Source organism: Bidens hawaiensis, unplaced genomic scaffold (assembly GCF_021521415.1).
Source record: "Bidens hawaiensis isolate Kalapana, Puna unplaced genomic scaffold, B.hawaiensis_p1.1 tig00039976_1, whole genome shotgun sequence".
NCBI lineage: Eukaryota > Viridiplantae > Streptophyta > Magnoliopsida > Asterales > Asteraceae > Bidens > Bidens hawaiensis.
In genome coordinates, this window is record NW_027497031.1 from 126,844 (window position 1) to 148,848 (window position 22,005).

Genomic DNA, 22,005 nt, shown 5'->3' on the forward strand with positions numbered 1-22,005 from the left:
TCTCATCTATCATTCAAATCAAGCTTATACATATAAAAAAACTATAAAAACCGCGTAGTTCATGATGAATAAAGAGTTAGAAAGATATGTGATAAGCCTAATGTGTTTATCGCAATCCTCTATTTAAATTGGGTTATGTATTGTAATAAGTTTGTATATTATAACTTATTCAAGGTAGCATATTAAAGCCTTGAATATGCATGACAAGTAAACTACAAAAGCATGAATAACAATGGGTTGGTAGGTACAAAACATAAGCATGACAAGAGAGCATGTGTTGATTGATCATGCAACCGATGGGTAATCAAAATCATCGATAATAATAACAAACGTGCTTTGAACATAATGTTTGCACGATTACCTTTTATTTATGTTACAACATTTTCAATGCCTAAAACGTCATCGCTCTTCCTTTTCTTCTTCCACATTCTACCCAAATATATCGGGAATTCCCTTCCAGTCTTTCTTTTCTCTCGTTTCCCAATAACCACCCGTGTATCGGAAACAACCATCTTCGTCTTTTTTAAACCACCTCGGTTGCCATCCTCTTTCTTGCAGTTTTCTCGCCTATTCACATAAACAAGATAATAATAATAATAATAATAATAATAATAATAATAATAATAATTTTGAACGGCCAACAAAAGTGTATATATATATATATATTAATAAACTAGTATAATAATAAATTTTTTTTAACGACCAACAAAAGTATATATAATAATAATAATAATAATATTAATCATAATAAATGTACATGTAACGGACTTTAGGTATTTCTAAAAGTATACCTGTCTCTGTAACTGTTCAAGTCTTAGCTTCTCTTTATTTGCCAGCTCATATTCACCGTTTTCCAAGTGGCGTTGGTCTGGTCTAAGCCTAGAATCAGTTGGTGGCAGTTTATCTTTTAGGCCGGGCGTAATTTCATTCAAAGATATCGCAAATGGTGTGAGATTGTATCTTGTTTTGGTAGCAGACTTGTCTCTTTCCCATAGTAACACGGCTTCTGTCATGGGATCATCTTTCGGTTTTGTTGTTGGGTCTCCTAATACATAGTACATGGCTTCGTCCCATTTCCCTATTAACATTGCTACCTTTTCTCCTGTTCTGTTGTCGTGCAAAAACCCGTGTACCTGTATTATTAATATCCGCAGATTTTGTTTAAAATATTTTGTTTAATAAACCCCGATATATAAAATATTTGTTACCTGATGTGGATTTCTGTCGATAATTGACTGCTCTTGGAACTTGAGCTTGCAGGAGTACCGACCACTGCCCTTAATCCGCATGGTACCATAGTGATCACAATAAATTTTACCAAGAATAATATTGTATATAGAGGTGGTGACTTTGCTCCATTGAAATGTTTCACCATCTTCAAATTGCAGTGTAAGGACACCCACAGGATCGAGCTGAATAGAACGTCCCCAGAATTTGCCCTTTAGATTGGAATCTGCCCAAAATTTCCAGCCTCTGCCCTCACAGTGACACGCAACAATCATCGGATGGTGAATCGCCTATAAATATGCAAAAATCATATCATTTAATGCTTAATATTGTGTTTACACCAAATAATTTACCTTTTCAGAAAAGAAACGTAGACCCTTATCGGGATAATCTGCTTCATAGGTTTCCCCAAGAAGAGGATTAAAAGGTTTGCATTGTCGCCCTTCGGTTGATGCATAACCAGAAACAGCAAAAGCTGCAATGCTTAATATTCTCATCAAATCATTCCCCTGCAAGGAAAATCAAACTTCAAAAGACCAAATATAAGACATGTTTTATAGCAAGTAAAGATGTCAGGGTACTTATCAGCTAAACATTTATAAGAATATTGTAAAGTATCATGGAATGCATTAATGGTACAAAACCATATATAAGCATAAGTTAAGTACCTGACCTGCTTTCCCCATTCCAATGCTCGGTCAACCAAACAAGAATACTCCAAATCCTCAAAGCATTTTTGTAATGAAGAAAGCGGTTCGTTAAAATAAACGGGGAGACAAACACCAGATAAATCCTTTCCAATGTTATCTTTGATTATGGACCATAAACCAACCGGCTTTTCTTTTTCCTTTGGTTCAGGTAAATTGTCCCTTCTTTTAATATGAGGATATTGAATTAAATTAATTTCAGTTCCAACCCGGCCCGATGAGGAAGAATCTTTTCCGTTTCATAAAGAACTTGACCCATATTCTCTACTTCGATAAGAAGCACATCTTAAAACATCAGCCGACATGAATTCATTTGTATCGAAAAAGGTTCCGGTCTCTTCGTCTGATTCAATGTCGACTCCATACCGGCTTTCATTGTCAGCATCAGAATCTGTTCCACTTCCTTCGGACATGATGGAATAGAAATCTGCTTGCAAAATAAGTGAACAATATCAAAACATATACGCATCGGTCTCTTTAGTTTCGTTTTAAGGCAAACTGTATGAGGTAGAAACAAACTTTACACTTATTTCCTGATTTTAGAGGCCATCTTTAAATTAGGCAGCAGGCACAAAATAGAAATTAGGCTAAATTTTATCACCAATTTTAGCAACCAGGTAGCAATTACCAAGTGTGTCAAGTATCAACAAATGAATAATGCAAGTTTCTCAAATCAAGCGGTATCTTACTATCTTAAACGCATTAATTATAAAATTCGCATTAGGCTAATTAAAATTTAAAACTGTCTTTTAAAAGCAAATATCTCAAATCTCTTAATCAACTTACCACTGAATCTTCTATCTTGCCCACAAGAAGAATCCCTCTCTTTTGTTTCATCAACCACAGTTGTTTCCAGTTCAACTTTCTCGGTCTGCAAATCAAAAGTGTAACCAATCAATCCAAGATTTTGAAGTAAATCTTAATGAAGCAAAATGTGATCTAAAATAAGTGAACCAATTTGTGATATCTAGGGTTTAGTTAGGTGATGGAATTGAATGATCAATTGCATACATGGATTATCCTTTTACATATACACAACCAAAACATGAATGACCTCCACATATCTTAAAAAATGTTTATATCAAAATAAGATATCAAAGCCTCATATGTAGTAGTACCTCCAATTGTCTTAATGTGTCCAGAAGAACTATATGTTTAAGTTGTAGAGCCTTCATTTGGTTTTGCAGGGTGGTGAGTTCACTCAACATAATCGATTCACAATCTTTTATTATTTCCTCTGTTATTCCTTCTTGTGACAATCGTGATCGTAATCTCTCGGTTGAAATAACCATTTCCTCTGAAGGAGCAAGATCCCCTACAGATAATCTAGGGAATTTATCTTTAGCAGCTAGAAGAGACTCAATCCATGCAGCTCTGTCTTCTCTAGATATGCACCTTAGATGAAGAGTTTTTGTCCCAGAAAATATGGATAATCTTTTGTCATCAGACTTGCTTGCTCTAACAGAAGACACCTGTAGATCATATTTTTTTAGCAACCAGAATAAAATTAGAAAACAGAAACAAATTGGAAACCACCTTACAGTCTTACAGTTTATACCAATTTTAGCAATCAATATTATGCGTTATAACAGATTCTAGCGGCTAGTTACCAAGTCAGCATGTAGCAGGTCCTTATTGTGAAATTGCCAAGGTTAAATCTTAGATATCAGTTTAGTGTATATTTACAAGCCATGTCGCATCTGATTCTACATTTAACCATTATTGCTATATATAGATTCCTTTAAAAAAAATTATCATTTTCCTAAACTTGTAAATTATGCTACCATGTAGTTTACACTTTACACATAAGTATTGTTTTCATATGTGGCATCTTGATGTGACAGTCAGTGTAACAACAACCAATGTCACATCAGCAATTTATAAGCAAATAAGTCAAAATGAATCTGATTGCTAAATTTGGTAATAACATGTAAGTTGGTTTCTATTTTGTGGCTTTGTGCACAATTTCATGTTGATTGCTAAAGTCAGAAAAAGAAAATAAAACTGCAGAGTTTGTTTTTGTTTCTTATGCATTCAGAAATTGTGGATACCAAAAAACAAATTGAGTGGAGAAGGATATATTAGATTTTTCATTAATTTTCTACCAGTACTCATATAAGATAAAGCTAATCATATTCATCTTCCATCCTCGTATTTTCTATAATGTAGGTTAAGTAATACTAAAATTCAACTTCCAACTATTGCAACCAAATGACCAAATAAGCGTCATTAGATCGGGTTAACAAGTAGAAGTTGACACATTTAAGAAAATCATATAACAATTTAAGTCTGTTAATTGTGCACAAAGTACACAACTTTTGTTTCACAGTTAAGAGCCAACCCATGTTTCAGAGGTAAGAACCCTTCACTAAATGTAGTACCTATTATAGAATCTTTAAGTTTCCCATAAAGTACAAACAACAAAAACCATAAAATCACACCTAACCACATGCCCTGCTGTCTCTGTTTTTATGGAAGCAATTAGAGCACATGGAATCCTATTTCTTTCCATTTTCCCCATTTTATCCCACAAGCCAGATCAGCTTTTTTCTTATTTTCCCGGTTTTTTCCCAAACAGAATCGCGATGTCATCCAACTTTTTTCCCGTTTTTCCCATTTCTTCCGAAAACCCAAAACCACTCAAAAATGGAACCAGGAGAAACCGGCTAGTACATCCCGGTTTCCGTGGAAAAATAACCAGGACAAACCAGGGAATGGTATTCCCGGCCGGCCACGTTTTTTCCCACCTTTTCCCCGGCCCTCCAAGCACTCCACTCCGTATGCTCTTACATGGTAAAGATTTATAATAACAAATATGCCAGATAGTTATCACCATTGTTGTTAAAATCCCAACTAGGCGCCGATTAATCCCTAATCAATTTCTAGCCCCCCCCCCCCCCCAAAAAAAAACCACCACCAATTGATTTTGGGCTAATCGTTCAATGGTCAAATCCGACCAAAATCAGGATTAATCAAACTTAGTCGGCTTTTTCCGACAAGGTTATGACCAAAATCAGCGGTTTCCAGCCAAAATCAGCAGTTCCCAGCGAGATTCCATCCAATTTCTAGCCAAAATGTGTTTGTATGTATATAAACCTAAAAGTCACATATAAAAATGTGTGCGTGTATGTATAAAACTGAAAACTATACATTAAAATCCGATCCGATTAATCCTGACTAATCACTAGTCCCCATCCCACCGCCTGACTAGCGATTTTCACAACACTCGTTACCACAAAAACTTAACCTAACAATTCTAACTGTTCTAGAATGCAAATTCAACCCTGCATTCTCGCTACATTATCGATCAAACACTTTAACTTACTCTTCCAAATCTATAAACTATCAAAACAAAAAATATTTAAATATACATAATAATACAAATTACCAATCGTAATAATAACAGTATACCTTCAAATGTATCTCCCCATATGGCTTCCACCGCTTCAAACCGAACCGACTCTGACCGCCACCACCACCACCACCACCACTACCGCATTTCCGCATATACCGAACCGACTCGTCTCCAATAACCTTAAAACCTTTCTCCTTACCTAAACCAAACACAATCTTATCCGGTCCATGAGTTTTATAATAAGACAACACTCCATCTTCCAATATAAACCACCTAGATCTCCATCCTTTACCATAATTCACCCACTTATATAATATCCCAGCCACCACACCATCCTCCGGTTCGTTAATCACGTTGTCCGGTTCAGACGCCGTGAAACTCGTCTCAAACCCTAACCCTAGGTGCAAATCGGATTGAGCCTTTGGATTTACGACGGCGGATGGTGGATGTCTAGTGAGACTGGAGCTATGCAGCATAACGGATTCATGATTTGATTTGGTTGAATTGAAGAATAATAATAAATGTATATGTATAGATTCATTTCATTATTAATGAATGTGTACTGGTGCTAGTGTTGATGGAGTGTGTTTGTCAGATCAGAAGAGGCGTAGGTTTAAGCGAGAGGCGCATTCAAGTGTAGGTCCGAGTAAGGCTGAGGGGTGCGGAGCGCGAGAAAGGGCGCAAGTGGCGAGGCGGTCGCGCCCCGGGGCGCGAGCACCACACCACCGAGGCGCGAGAGGGGCGCGAGCGCGGAAAAAGAGGCAGGCGCGGGTGGGCTAGCGGCTGAGAATGGCGTGAAGGTTTCTTGGTTTGCGTGAATATAGCCGTTTGGGCTCGTTTTTTATTAAAAAAAAAAAAAAATTTCCATACAAATTTATCTATATATTCACCTATATCCAACACAAACCCACAACAATATAACATACAATCTTTTCTCTCTATTAACCTATATCAAACCCAAACCAACACCAATATCACATACCACACCCAAAACCCAAAATCACCCCATCTTCCAAACCTTTTTTTAAAAACATGGCTGGAAATTGGTACCCAAACCTAGAATCAGATTACAGTTACGACGATTTATGGTCGGCACCGGACCAACCGATGTTTTATTCGGGGTCGCAACAACCATCCGGCTTTCAACCATCCAACATACAACCGTCTCCTAACTTTGTAGTTCCGGAGACACAAGAACCAGAAGGTGAAGCTGCGGGACAAAGAAGACGCGTCCACCGGAAAAAACAAATTGCAACGGACGGGTCGGGTTCGGCTTCGACCGGAAGGACGAAACGGAAAATCACTCCGTGGTCATCGGATGAGAAGGAAGCCCTGTGTCGGGCTTGGATAGTCACTTCTGAGGATCGGCGTTGCGGTAATTGTTTTAACGTTTTTAAAAATGATTTTTAATAAAAAAGTTAAATAAAAAAGTTAAATGACATACAAATTTATTATGCATTTTGCAGCGGACTACCAAAAGAGCAAGGTCTTTTGGACAAAGGTTAGGGAGACGTTCTATTCGCTCGTTGGGAGTACAGAGCGGAACGCCGATATGATTTCGGGTCGGTGGACCGAAATCAGAAAATTTGTCGGCTTGTTTACTAATCTGTTCAACAGGAACGCCGGTCGTATGAGAGCAAGTGGCAGTGACGATTTGGCGGTTTATAATTTCACTGTCGAAGAGTGGAGGCAGGAGTGCCTGCGGAGGTATGGGACGGTGAAGACGTGGGACGATGTAAAGGTGTGGGAGAGGTTGAGAAGGTGTTCTAAGTGGGTTGAGCTGGTGGCGCCGGACGTTGATGCGGAAGTAGGGCCGAAACGGACTAAAACTAGTTCGTCTGGAGCGTACAGCACTTCCGCCGGGTCGGATTGCCGGGTTGGATTCGACCTAAACGTTGCGGGGGAGGAAACGTCTTCACCGCCGAGGAGGCGGCCATTGGGAAGGGACGCCAGGGGCAAAAAACCGGCTGAGGGGGAAGCCGTAAACATCAACGATCTTGTTGAATCCCTCAATAAATTCAACAAAACCATGGAGGTGGTCTCTAATGACAAAAAGGAAAAAAAAAGAATGAGAGATTTGGAATTCCTTACAAGAGACTTCAGTAACCTAAATCCGGTCGACCAAATGCTGATGGAAAAACAAAAGGAACGTATCCGGAAGAGGTTGATCGAAGAAGACCAAGCCGAAGAATAAGAATAATGTTTTTTTTTAGTACTTTAATTTTTTTTTTAGATATTAATGTGTTTTTTTAATTAATGTGTGTTTTTTTAAATAATTTATGAGTTTTTTTAATAATACGTTTTTTAAATACATTTATAAAACAATAAAAAAAAAAACCGCTCGCGCCCCCTCTCGCGCCCCTCCACACCATGCCCCGGGGCGCGAGCACCACTACCAACACCCATCTTATCAAGTTTCTCTCTCTGCCACACGTCACAATATTATTGGCTGGCGCCCCCACTCGCGCCCCCTCTCGCGCCCCCCACACCCCTCAGCCTAAATGCATGGTGTGTAGTGTAGTTGAGGTGTAATCATTGTGTATTCAGCTAATCTACGCATTGGTGTGTACCTCTTTCTCTGTACATTGGATGCTGTCGGGGTATGGTACTAAGAACCCTAATTTATTGTGTTTTGGGCTTATTTTATTATATGGGCTAATAAATTTGTTTTTGGGCTGAGGGGGTTTTGTGGAGGTAACCCTAACTGGGCTAGGCCCATTAGGGTACCATGATGGTGGCCATGAGGCTCCCTATATAAGGAGGTCTCCACCTCCTTATCAAGGGTTGGCAAATAGCTCAATAAGAGCCACCACCATATTTTTGTGTCTGTGAACAAGAGATCCTCTGGATTTCTTAGCGGTCACCTCCACACCCCCAAAAGTCACAGCAGATCACAGCAGCGGTCGGAGCAGAAGCAAGCAAGTCGTGGTTCGTTCATCTCGAAGTCCGTGGAAACATCGTCATTGGTCAGGTCAGATTCATTTCACGTTTCTACATTTGGCGCAATCCGTGAGACGGCAATGAACCACACTTCGCTTCTCGTTTCGGCCCTCCGATCTGTCCATCAGCATCTCAGATCTACGGATCTGTTCATCAGATCTACGGATCTGTTCATCAAGATCTACAGATCTGTTCATCAAGATCTCAGATATACGGATCAATATTCCAGATCTGTTCATCAATATTCCAGATCTGTTCATCAATATCTCAGATCTGTTCATCAATATTCCAGATCTGTTCATCGATATCTCAGATCTACGATTTCTTCTCTCAGATATGTTCTTCCGTAGATCTAAAAAATATTTCCAGATCTGGAAATACTATCAGATCTGTTGGAAGAAATACACAGGAAGAAATACTATCGGATCTGAACAATGATCTGGAAATACACAGGAAGAAATACCCGATATTTTGGGGAAAACCCTCATATCTGTGATGAATCAGATATGGGTTCGCTCACGCATCAAGCATGCTCAAACATCAAGCATGCTCAAACATCAAGTATGCTCACGCATCGATGCTCAAGCATCAAGCATGCTCACGCATCGATGCTCAAGCATCAAGCATGCTCAAGCCTCAAGTATGCTCACGCATCGATGCTCACGCATCAAGCATGCTCAAACATCAAGTATGCTCACGCATCGATGCTCAAGCATCAAGCATGCTCAAGCATCAAGCATGCTCAAACATCAAGCATGCTCAAACATCAAGTATGCTCACGCATCGATGCTCAAGCATCAAGCATGCTCACGCATCGATGCTCAAGCATCAAGCATGCTCAAGCCTCAAGTATGCTCACGCATCGATGCTCACGCATCAAGCATGCTCAAACATCAAGTATGCTCACGCATCGATGCTCAAGCATCAAGCATGCTCAAGCATCAAGCATGCTCAAGCATCAAGCGTGCTCAAGCATCAAGTATGCTCACGCATCAAGCATGCTCAAACATGCGCGCAGGCACCGAGCGCGCGAAAGGTCAACCCACAAGATACAGACCGAGGCTTAAAATCAAGATGTCATGAAGACAGCCAAAACCTATGCTCATGGCGCATAGCACATGCTCAAGCATGCTCAAGCATCAAGCGTGCTCAAGCATCAAGTATGCTCACGCATCAAGCATGCTCAAACATCAAGCAGGCACCGAGCGCGCGAAAGGTCAACCCACAAGATACAGACCGAGGCTTAAAATCAAGATGTCATGAAGACAGCCAAAACCTATGCTCATGGCGCATAGCACATGCTCAAGCATGCTCAAGCATCAAGCGTGCTCAAGCATCAAGTATGCTCACGCATCAAGCATGCTCAAACATCAAGCATGCTCAAACATGCGCGCAGGCACCGAGCGCGCGAAAGGTCAACCCACAAGATACAGACCGAGGCTTAAAATCAAGATGTCATGAAGACAGCCAAAACCTATGCTCATGGCGCATAGCACATGCTAAAGCATGCTCAAGCATCAAGCATGCTCAAACATTTGCATGCTCACGCATCGATGCTCACGCATCAAGCATGCTCAAGCATCAAGCATCCTCACGCATCGATGCTCAAGCATCAAGCATGCTCAAACATCAAGCATGCTCAAACATCTAAGTATGCTCACGCATCGATGCTCAAGCATCAAGCATGCTCACGCATCAAGCATGCTCAAACATCAAGCATGCTCGAGCATCAAGCATGCTCGAGCATCAAGCATGCTCAAACATCAAGCATGCTCACGCATCACGCATGCTCACACATCACAGATGCTCACGCATTCAAAATCTCTAAATCATGCGCGCCACCGCGGATCAACTTCGGATTCCGCATGCGCGCTCCCGGCGATCACTCTTCGCCACAGCGGTTTGCATTCGCTCCACCGCATACATGTTTTTGCATACATGTTTCACACTTCCTTTTATTAATTTGAGCAATATGACAACATTATATTGACATCAAACTAAAAATAAAACGAAGTAAAACATACATGCGCGAGCTTCAAGCTCAAACGCGTTGACGAGTCTTAACTCTAAAACGTCAGGGCCTTAGCCCAAAAATATGAGCCTTAGCTCAAACTTAAAAGTTGGGAATACTCACAAACCCACAGGCCTCGCGCCAAGGGTGGAATACTCATAAACCCACAGGCCTCGCGCCAAGGGTGGAATACTCATAGACCCACAGGCCTCGCGCCAAGGGTGGAATACTCATAAACCCATATGGCTACGCGCCATACTAAAAGGTTCGGCCACGAGCTGCGCAAGCACCTGTGACATCATTATTATTATCTGGCCGTTTGTGCCTCCATTATTATTTTGAAGACAAGCCAGGATGGTCATCCTGCGCAGAAGAGGCCCTTGTCGGCCAGTCATTATCATCATATTACAGCTCGTAAGTCGCCTTGCGCGCCAGCTTCATTATTCTACAAGCTCGTAAGTCGCCTCACGCGCCAGCTTTATTATTTTACAGCTCGTAAGCCGCCTTGCGCGCCAGCTTCATTATTCTACAAGCTCGTAAGTCGCCTTGCGCGACAGCTTCATTATTCTACAAGCTCATAAGTCGCCTCGCGCGCCAGCTTCTTTATTATTACAGCTCGTGAGTCGCAATGCGCGCAGGATCTCATTATTCTACAAGCTCGTAAGTCGCCTCACGCGCCAGCTTTATTATTTTACAGCTCGTAAGCCGCCTTGCGCGCCAGCTTCATTATTCTACAAGCTCGTAAGCCGCCTTGCGCGCCAGCTTCATTATTCTACAAGCTCGTAAGTCGCCTTGCGCGCCAGCTTCATTATTCTACAAGCTCGTAAGTCGCCTCACGCGCCAGCTTTATTATTTTACAGCTCGTAAGCCGCCTTGCGCGCCAGCTTCATTATTCTACAAGCTCGTAAGTCGCCTTGCGCGCCAGCTTCATTATTCTACAAGCTCGTAAGTCGCCTCGCGCGCCAGCTTCTTTATTATTACAGCTCGTAAGTCGCAATGCGCGCAGGCTCTCATTATTCTACAAGCTCGTAAGTCGCCTCACGCGCCAGCTTTATTATTCTACAGCTCGTAAGTCGCCGCGCGCGCCAAGCTTTATTACTCTCAGCTCGTAAGTCGCCTCGCGCGCAGGCTTTTATTATTCTCAGCACGTAAGTCGCTTCGCGCGCAGGCTTTTGTTATTATTATAGCTCATAAGTCGCCTCGCGCGCAAGCTTTATTATCAGGCCCCGCGCCACTATTATTATGATGCGTGCTATATCTTATTCATACTAGTGCACCATCATCATCATAAGGATCACAACATGTCACCATCATGGAGAAAACCTCCCAAAACTCAAAGACAAGGCCGAAGAAAAGGGAAGAAACCGCCTCACGATCTAGCACACCTTATAAAGTCCAGTGCTCCACCTAAACGCTTGCACGCCTAGGAGCAACACTGGACTTGGGGGGCTTGTCGGGGTATGGTACTAAGAACCCTAATTTATTGTGTTTTGGGCTTATTTTATTATATGGGCTAATACATTTGTTTTTGGGCTGAGGGGGTTTTGTGGAGGTAACCCTAACTGGGCTAGGCCCATTAGGGTACCATGATGGTGGCCATGAGGCTCCCTATATAAGGAGGTCTCCACCTCCTTATCAAGGGTTGGCAAATAGCTCAATAAGAGCCACCACCATATTTTTGTGTCTGTGAACAAGAGATCCTCTGGATTTCTTAGCAGTCACCTCCACACCCCCAAAAGTCACAGCAGATCACAGCAGCGGTCGGAGCAGAAGCAAGCAAGTCGTGGTTAGTTCATCTCGAAGTCCGTGGAAACATCGTCATGGGTCAGGTCAGATTCATTTCACGTTTCTACAGATGTTTCAACCAAAAGGAAATGGTTTAAATGCTTTGGTTTAGGGTCCTCCTAACCACACCTCACACCCCACCAGACACAGCGTTCAGCCCTTACCGGTGTGGTTTATTCGACATGATTGATTTGACGACGTCGACAGATGATTTGATTAGTGAAGCCTGTCGCTGTCCTACAACACGCCGCGTTTAGACCTTAACGTGGCGTTTACAACCACCAATTATTTAGGCAGCTTCCCAGAATTGTGGTAGTATACATTAGCTACATTACATACAAAGTATACATTAGCTAGCCTACAAAACATAAATTATTTGCTACATTACATACAAAGTGTCCTAATTCCCAACTCAAGAAAATGTCTTGGGTGACATGTAACATCCCGAAATTTCCAAATGATATTAATAATAGAGGGAAGGTTTACTCGGGTTATCGGGAAATAAATAAATAGAGTAGGAGTTGGTATGGGTCGGGCTAGTGTTGGGTAATGGATATGGGTTATGGACTTGGGTTATGAAAGAAAGAAGGAGAGTCCATGGGCTTAAGCCCATGATCTCTAATATAAATACCCTTAACCACCATTTCTCACATATTCCATACACACACCCAAAACACACACGACCCGAACCAAGATCCGAAGGCGAAAACCCGAGCTTGTTGGTGCTGGAACGTCGTGACGGACCAAAACAACATCAAGGCTTAACCATGTTCGTAGTTCGACTCGTTCAAGGTACGTTTATAGTTAGAAATCGTTCGTATAGGTTCGGTTTGATTTGAGAAATGATAGATCTGAGTTTGTATGGTAAAAACGAATCCAACAAAGCTAATCTTACTGAAAATGGTTATGATTTGATGGGTTAATCGATTGATAAAAATAACCCGTAACCTATATGCCTAAATCGCATTAAACATCGATGTTAGGTCGATTTGATGGTTGGGGTTTGTAGGCGCTGGTCAGACGATTCTGTGGGTACCTATATCGAGTTATTTTGTTAAGAAACGAAGGTGATTAAGGGATTTAAGAACGAACAGTAGCTGCAGACGACAACTTCGCCTGCAAGCTAAGTTCGCCTGATGAACTTCGCCTGCAAGCTAAGTTCGCCTGATGACAACTTCGCCTAAAGCCAAGTTCGCCTGATGGCAACTTCGCTGTAAAGCTAAGTTCGCCTAGCTGGTAACTTCGCCTAAAGCTAAGTTCGCCTAAGGTTTAACTTCGCCTAAAGCTAAGTTCGCCTAAGGTTTAACTTCGCCTAAAGCTAAGTTCGTCTAGCTGGTAACTTCGCCTAAAGCTAAGTTCGCCTAAGGTTTAACTTCGCCTAAAGTCAAGTTCGATTAGAAAATAAGTTAAAAACGATAAGTAAAAGTAAGCTAATACTAGGCCACTAGATTAGATCAGGCGAGTATTGATACGTGTAACTTATACAGTCAGCCGAGCTCAGTTAAAGAAGGGATTCACAACTATCGGAGGAAGAAGCAGAGTTCAGGTGAGTTTCTAGCCCCATTCCTTGTTATGTTTTCGGGGCTGTGTGCATACTCGATGTGTTGTTAATACATTTATCCTAAGCGATAAGTGTATGCCATATGTGATATATGTGATGGATATGAATGATTGCTTGTCGGTACGCGAACGATCTTCGGATATTGCGCGTACTGTCAGGTTAAAAATAAAGGTACGAATATTATATATCGAAGATGTATGATCATTACAAATGAATACTTGTCGGGGCGTGAACGATCTTCGGATATTGCACGTATCGACAAGGGGTATGGTTGTTAAATGAATGATGTAAAGAACGCCTAGAGTGTTCTTATGCTATAATGTAATTATTGTATATGTGAAGTATGTGTATACAGGTACACGAATGGTATGTGAGTTCTACGTTCGACATGGTAAGTTAGGATGGCAAATCCCTCTAGCTTCTGTCGGACATAGACTCGGCAGGTGATGGCGTAGTTAAGGACTGCGAGCCTTATACGTGATGTAGATGATAGATGTAAACGTAGATAGGGACGGTGGGCCTTATACGTGTTATAGGAGATAGACGCCAACGTAGATAAGGACTGCGGACCTTATACGTAACGTAGATAAGGACTGCGGACCTTATACGTAATGTAGATAGGCGTCAGCATAGGAAAGGACTATGGACCTTATACGTGCTGTGATGTGGTAGCATAGGTGAGGACTGTGGACCTCGTACGTGCTATGAATTAGGTTGCAACACTAGGAAGGACTGTGGACCTTGTACGTGTTGTGGATGTATGATGGTATAGGGAAGGACCGCGGACCTTGTACGTACCATAAATGGTGAACATAGGTAAGGACTGCGGACCTTTTACGTGTTCACGACCTTGAGTACAGGTATAGACGGCGGACTATGAACGTACTCTCGGTAGACTGAGGTTAGTGATTGTAGATATGTATGTATGTATGGTAGCAAGTATGTATGTAGAACAGAAGGGTAACTAGTGAAGTATGGATACGTATCTTCGGATATGTATGTATGTGTATGTATTGTATGGCGTTCGATTAACTAGAACTCACTCAGCGTAGCTGACTTTTAGTATGCACGCAGGTGAGCTGATTATAGAGTTAGCATGAGGATGGCACATGGCATGGATTGAACGGCTGGCATCTGAAGAAAGAAGAAAAGATGTTTTAAATATGAAGTTTTGTGTTATGGTATCAAAGAAAAGATTTAATGTTTTGTAACAAATGATTGATGTTTCACATTCCGCGAAAAGTTTTAATAAACTCTGATTTGCAGAACTGTGTTTATGAGTAAATCCGAAGCTAAAGTAGGGCTACCGGGTTCGGGGCCTTACATGACAGGTTGTTCAGATGCTTTAAATGTATTGGCTTTGTAAACTGGGAAAAAAATCTCTAACCGCCACGTTAAGAGGTATACGTGACGGTTTTATCCCATTATTTTCCGACGTGTCATGTCGGTGCGTTACTAATAACCCCACGTATAGTCCTTGACGTGGCGTTAGTGTTCCACTATTTTTAGCCTGTCAAATATTGTTTCCCCCTCTTTCAGTCTATATTTCTTGTTCAGCCGACCAATTCCCCTCTTCCCCGTATTATTCCATCTTCCGGCGACAGTTTGAGGGATGTCTCAATCCAAGTCTAGTCAACACTCCTCTGGGTCATCGTCGAAGCCTTCCCATGAAGATGACCTTTGTGTGAGATGCCCATGTGGAGCCGCCACATGTTACCGGATATCCAGGACCGATGCAAACCCCGGTCGTCGATTTCTGTGCTGTGTAAGTCTTTAATTACTAACGAATTAGTGTTTATGTCTGTTAATCTAAGCTGATTCCTTTAATTTGGGTTAGGTCAAATTTAGGTGTTAGTGTTCTTAGTCTGTTAATCGAATTAGGGGTTTTTGTTTGTTGATATATTAAGTCCATTACAGAAGGGGAGTTGTGGATGGCTAAAATGGGCTGATGATCCCACATGCCCTAGTTGTGAAAAGGTAATTCAAGCAATGGTGAATATGATGAACAAGAAAGATGAGTTTGCAAGAATGAAAACCAAAGAAGTAACAAGGTTGAAGATGTTACTAGCTATTAGTTGGTTTTTGTTCTTTGTTTATGTTTGTGTTTATTGACTAGCTGATAACATCGTATTTGTAGTATGGGATACTATAATCTTTGTTGTTGTTGTTTAATGTTTAGAGTTTCATGTTTCATCTATTTACTTTCCACATTATCAGTCATGTTGCAGCCATGATGAAAATCAGAAGGATCAAATTGAGAATGTTGTGAATGTAGTTCAGTTTGACAATGAAGCAAGTCAAATGGAAGACAAAGAATGTCAATTAATAGAAGATGAGTTGATTGCTTATTTGGTGCAAGAGAATGAATTATTTAGACCAAGTGAGGAGCATGAAATAGATCCGGGTGATGATTATGACCCTAAGGTTTTGAAAGCAGCTTTCAACTACACCAGTGAGCCGGAGGAAGCTTACTATCATGATCCATATGAAAATGATCTGGTGTGGGATTCTGACTGGTCAAACGATGATTGTAATTGGAAGTAGTATTGTACGTGGTTTGTAATGCTTTATGTACTGTAATGTGTTACTTAAATTCTGCACGTTTAAATGTGTTGTAATGTTTATATGAATTTCTAGGTATCGTATTTATATTAAAATAATCATCAACCGTTTGCAAACAGGGTATAGTGAAACGAAGTGGCCGTGAGGAAAACTGAATTTATAATTTTTAATTAATAATGATTTTTTGTCTTTTAATCCACTTGACGAATGTTATTGTGTAATCATCTCTATGTTGAATATATTGCGTTGACGAAAATAAGGATGGATGTTGTTGCTACGGAGGTCATTTATAAGACCATTCTCGTTCGTGAACCTTTTAGTAGTTTGGTTGGCACCTATACTTAAATAAAAATCAAAAATTATTGTTTGGCAAGATTTTTTTATATTTCACCTATAAATTGATATTTTGTCTATAGTTTATAATATTTAACATTTCTAAAAAATTTGAATATACAGTTTTGTTTTATATTTCTTATATGAGATAAAAACTAATCATATTACATATAGGTATAATAAAAAATAATTAGTTGGGTTGATTTGTGAATGAGTATGAAAATTTGAGTACCTGGTAACATATACCCGATTAGTTTGGTTTGTTTGGGATAGACTTTCATAACCGGGTATGGGTTTGGGAATACCAAAACCCGACCCATTGGCAATCCTAACTTGGGTTTTTAAGTGTTAACCGCCACGGTAATATCTTCAAGAACCGTATAATGGTAACGTGGATCTCTAGAAACTGTGATAAGCCTGTAAAAGCCTTTGCATGCAATATTGTCGGCCTTTACCTCTACGTAAAGCTCTTATCTTTGCGTATATTGATTGCCAAAATATCTGTAACCGCTGCATTAAGAACTTAACGTCGCGTATTTAGGTAAGGGGCAAATCTACAAACTCTGAAAAGCCTGTAACTCGCCTATTCACTTTGAAGAGAAACCCTGTGTTTGCATGTGGAAAAAAGTGGGTATGTCTTAACCGTCACGTTTAGACATAAATGCGAGGTGAAATATTAATAAAATTTTTGACCCCTATAAAAAGTTGCAAAGAAAGATATTTTTCCTAATTTGTAGTTCAGATTTGATGACAGTGGAGACGATATAGGTTGTCGAGTTCTGTCTTTAAATATATGAATGACAACATATTATTTCGAATATGATATTTGTTGGGTATTTTTAACCCTATTTTTATCGATATCGTTCATTGTTAATGCGATATATATATACATTGTATTCCAACAATAAATGCCGATAAACATGACCTAGTTTGAAGATGCCACTTTTACGTAATATATAACGATACTGTAATCTATAGGTGGTGCAAACTAGTTTTCAAACAAATTAAACATTGAGATATACATTGCAGTAACAAAATAGCATCTACACATGACGGAGACAAACAACAATTGCTTAAATTTCAAAATCCACCTGCAACTTTCTAGTCAACAGGTAATAGTAATATCAGACACCAGTATTTACTCATAGCTGGTCTTGGATGTTAGATACCCTCATTTGATTTCCTTTTTAGGTTTTTGGGGCACTTTTGTGAATTATAAAGGGGGCCATCTAGGCATCTTCATTCCCTAGTTTTATATTAATATTAATAAAGACTCCAAAATAGAATCTACACAGCTACTGATATCTGCTGGACACCCGCCGTAAAGTTGACCGACGAGACCGTATTATATATTAATAATAATGTACTCCAAAATAGCATCCACACATCCACAATTTGATCGTTTATTTCACGCAGAAATTTCTGTGGCTGCGTAGAAGCTATTTTCGGGCTACATTGTTATTATTTTGCAGGGTAATATATTGTTGAATGGGTGGAGTGGTGTTGAGGCCTAACGATTTATTGTGGTATTGAGCCATAGATTATCGGTTGTTATATAGATGGTCTCTGAGTCCCTTATCCGCCACGTTACGGCCTTGACGTGACGTATGAGGGTAACTCGAAATCTACAAAGTGTCGGAATAAAGTCGGGCTTACCGCTACGTTGAGGGATTACCGCGGCGTTTAACACCTGAAAAAGCCTGAAAAACCTGTAAAGCCTGAAAAGCCTGCGCAAATAATGTCGGTGAGAACCGTTGCGTTATGTCACAACCGGGGCGTTGAATGATAATGTCGGTAAGTCACAACCGACAGACAACAATTGTAATAGAATAGTCAACTTTATTTAAGTGTTTTTGGTGAATATAAATATTTTTATATTAAATATATATTGTTTATTTTTAAATAAAGAAGTTTTTTTTAGATTTCTAAACATTTTAAATAATTAAAACAACTATTATTAATAAAAAACAATTATAAAATTATATTTATTTAATAAAAAGTACTGGAATGACAAATAATCTGAGATTGTGCAAACTTACGGCGCATATATACGCCTCATTATGGTGTTAACGCGGCGTTTTGTGAACCAAAATTTTTGTCTACAAAAACCCCACTAGGTTCACCATTTTTTCAAACACTAAACATTTTTGTCTACAAACACACCCTCCGATTCACTAATTTTTCTAACACAAAACTTAAACATAAAACACACCGTACTCCATGTTTATCATAAAACCCTCCTCCATGTTTCCTCTATACGTTTATGTCAGCACACAAAAATTGTTCATTACACCTCCATGTTTAACTCATGAAGTCGGTTACTACTAAAGGCAGATGTTGGTCGTGTAGACGCTATTTTGTAGTTACATGTGGTGGTGAGGGTTGTTGTGGCCTAATGTAGCACCTAAATTGAGGTCGTTGTAGATCTCAACTAGTAATGCTACCAACGGAGGAGACTTGTCTATCATACTTCTCCTCCGAGGTCGTGCCAGAGCAACATCTACCACTGTTCCGACATGCAGGTCAACGGAGGGGACCTGTCTGACGCACTTCTCCTCCTTGGTGGTTCCAGCAGGCATCTACTGGTGTTCCGAGAGACAAGTAAACGGAGGAAAACCTGTCTGTCGTACTTGTCCTCCTCGGTCTTGTTTGCCGTCAGCTACTTGCGTTCCGACAGACCTGTCTGTCATACTTCTCCTCCTCGGTCGTGCCAGGCGTCATCATCTACTAGTGTTCCAATAGACAGTTTCCACACGACATTCTAAAGAACCACCCGAAAGGATAGAAGAACCTTTCGTAGATGTCAACAACAATTTTAGAAATTTTTTAAACGTAATATATTTATAATTTAAACTTACAGTTATGTATTCGAAACCGATCATCATGTAATGTGTTATAATTAAATTTAATCATTAAATTACAAAATATAATAAAGATGTTATAGTAAACAACTAAATGAAAAGGTGTTACAGTAAACAAGTAAATTTAATCATAATTTAATATTTAAATTAATCGATCCAGTGGTACAGTAATGTATCAACATGCCTTTAATCTCACTCTAAAGACTATCAATTACATTTACTTAATCGAAACTGATCATCATGTAATGTATTATAATCATAATTTAATCTTTAAATTACAAATACAATGACCCATAAAGATGTTCATCATGTCCGTGTTTGAAGAAAGGCTCCAAAATAACATCTACACAGCCACCAATATCCGCTGGACTAACCGAGCTATATTGAGCAACGAAACCATATTATGTATTATTTTTGGCATGGTATTATGTCTAGGATAAGGAATTAAATCGTGTTGTATGGGTGTGGTGATGTATGGGATTGACTAGTTTTGCACCTACCTTGTAGTTTATTAATTGGTTTATAGATGGTATCTATCGGCCTTTACCTCTATGTTAAGATCTAACCTCGGCGTATATGGGTAACATGGAAATCTACAAAGTGTGTGAAGTGAATTCAACCTCTCTGCAAAGCATGCAAAATTAAAGTCGGTCTTACTTCTGCGTTGAGGCATTACCGCGGCGTATATGTCCTGACAAGGCTGAAAAGCCTGTAACAACTGTGACGACTGAAGCAATAGTCAAAAACTCTGCAAAGCATGCAAAATTAATGTCGGTTATAACCGCGGCGTTAAGTCATAACCGCGTCGTATAATGCTATCTTTAACACTTACTGTCTCCTGAAGCCCTTAACGCGGCGCCTCACTTTTGGCTATAAAAACGACTACCATCAACCATTTACACAAACACTTTAGTCTACCATACACCCCTAAAAAATGTTTCTTACCAACGATATTTCCCTCTCGACCTACAATTTATTCAAAAATCATCGACCCTGTTTAAATTATTCAAGCCAATATGATTAAAACCATATAGTGGTTGTGTAGACGCTATTTTGTGGTAACATGTAGTCGTAGGGGTAGCCGTGGCAAGGTGGAACTCTTAATTAGTCCACCTTCTTATATCCCATCAGTGCCGATTACAGGCACATTAAACTCTATTCTACCTTGGAGCGGGGAACACCATGCACGGACCATCTCAAACTACCTACTACTTCACAAAGATGGACCGATGCTTTTAATGAATTCGGTGCCACCTCATAAATACAAGCATGAAGTGATCTCACATGGAATGCTACCATCTTACAAGTGGGATATATGTTGGGTGATTTCTTTTATAAAACACGCAGAGACGTACGGATTGCAATGTTATGACATAATAATTGTATTTAATAAGATGATATCATTGTGCCAGATACTTGTCGTGTATGTGTTATTTTGTAATTCTATTTCATCCCCTCGTTTTATATTTATTTTAACATATAATTATTAAAATTGTGTATATAGGTCACGTGGAAAATTGTGTATAAAACCCCGAACCCCCTATCACAAGAAACCAAACACTTCTATCATATTTGGTGTTATGTACACATATAAATGAGATTTATAGACAAGAAAACATAACTTATGGATGTCGGTTGGATGAAAATATCATTTATATTTAATTTTAGTTGTGAGATATTTATTTCATTATTAAAAGATTAAAACATTGAAAAAGAAATAAAATTACCCAAAACTGGGCTGGCCAGGGCTCGAACCTGCGTCCCTGGCCGGCTGAGTACATAGACGCACACCTCACAACTCGCTGAGCCATGGTCAAATGTTGATTAATTCATAACAACATAAATTTAAAAACCCAGAAGTCGATTATCACTTAATTGATCTTATAACCCTAACCGTTAAAATCTTTCAATCCAATCTATGTTCGTTCAATTAACTTTAGGATTATTGTAGGATAGGTTAGAGCGACCAGAAGGAATGAATCAATTACCATAAACTAAGACCAGAAGGAATTAAAATCGTTCAATCTATGTTCGTTCAATTAAGTTTAGGGTTATTCATATACGCAATAAGCATAATATCGATCATGGTTTTCAAAATTCGATTGTCGGTATGGCCGAATTAGGAATGTATGTTATGATGAATGATTTGATTCCAAAATTGAGGCGAGAATTAAGGTCCAAGCTAACAAAACGGGTCGCGGGTTGTCAAATGGATACGGATAAACGGGTAAGGGTTTATGGATCAAAAGGCATAATATAGCAATTTGGTCCTTTGAATATAGAGATGGAAGTAAATTGGGGTAGTAGTTTATGTTTTGGTCAAAAATGCCAAGATTTAAAAGCTTGTAAATATGCTTTATATAATTAATTAAATAAATAGTTAATTTACTCGATAAACGCGGTTTTTCATTGATTAAATTACATAAGAAAATCAAAATGGGCCGGGTTACGGATACAATCTTAATTGGAATTCTCGAGGTCTTACAATAATATCGTCTCATTTCCGATATAACATATATATATACAAAGTATACTGATATTAGATGGCGATGAATATGTTCTTGTTTCAAAACGTTTCGTCTTTTACGTAATATACAATGATAATGTAATCTTTAAAATGTGAAATATAATAATAGTCTTACACAAGTTATGATTACATTAGA

The 22,005-nt window shown here is 39.5% G+C and overlaps 1 pseudogene across 1 annotated transcript; it reads right to left on the reverse strand.

The window, feature by feature from the left end:
* Positions 1-292: 292 nt before the first annotated feature.
* On the reverse strand, positions 293-5,776 carry LOC143591657 (oxysterol-binding protein-related protein 1D-like; annotated as a pseudogene). The gene is made up of 8 exons (XR_013145733.1): positions 5,346-5,776; positions 3,053-3,406; positions 2,721-2,805; positions 1,901-2,361; positions 1,581-1,736; positions 1,209-1,517; positions 792-1,133; positions 293-567 (listed from the first exon to the last, which is right to left on the reverse strand). The product of XR_013145733.1 is annotated as an oxysterol-binding protein-related protein 1D-like (transcript).
* Positions 5,777-22,005: the final 16,229 nt, after the last annotated feature.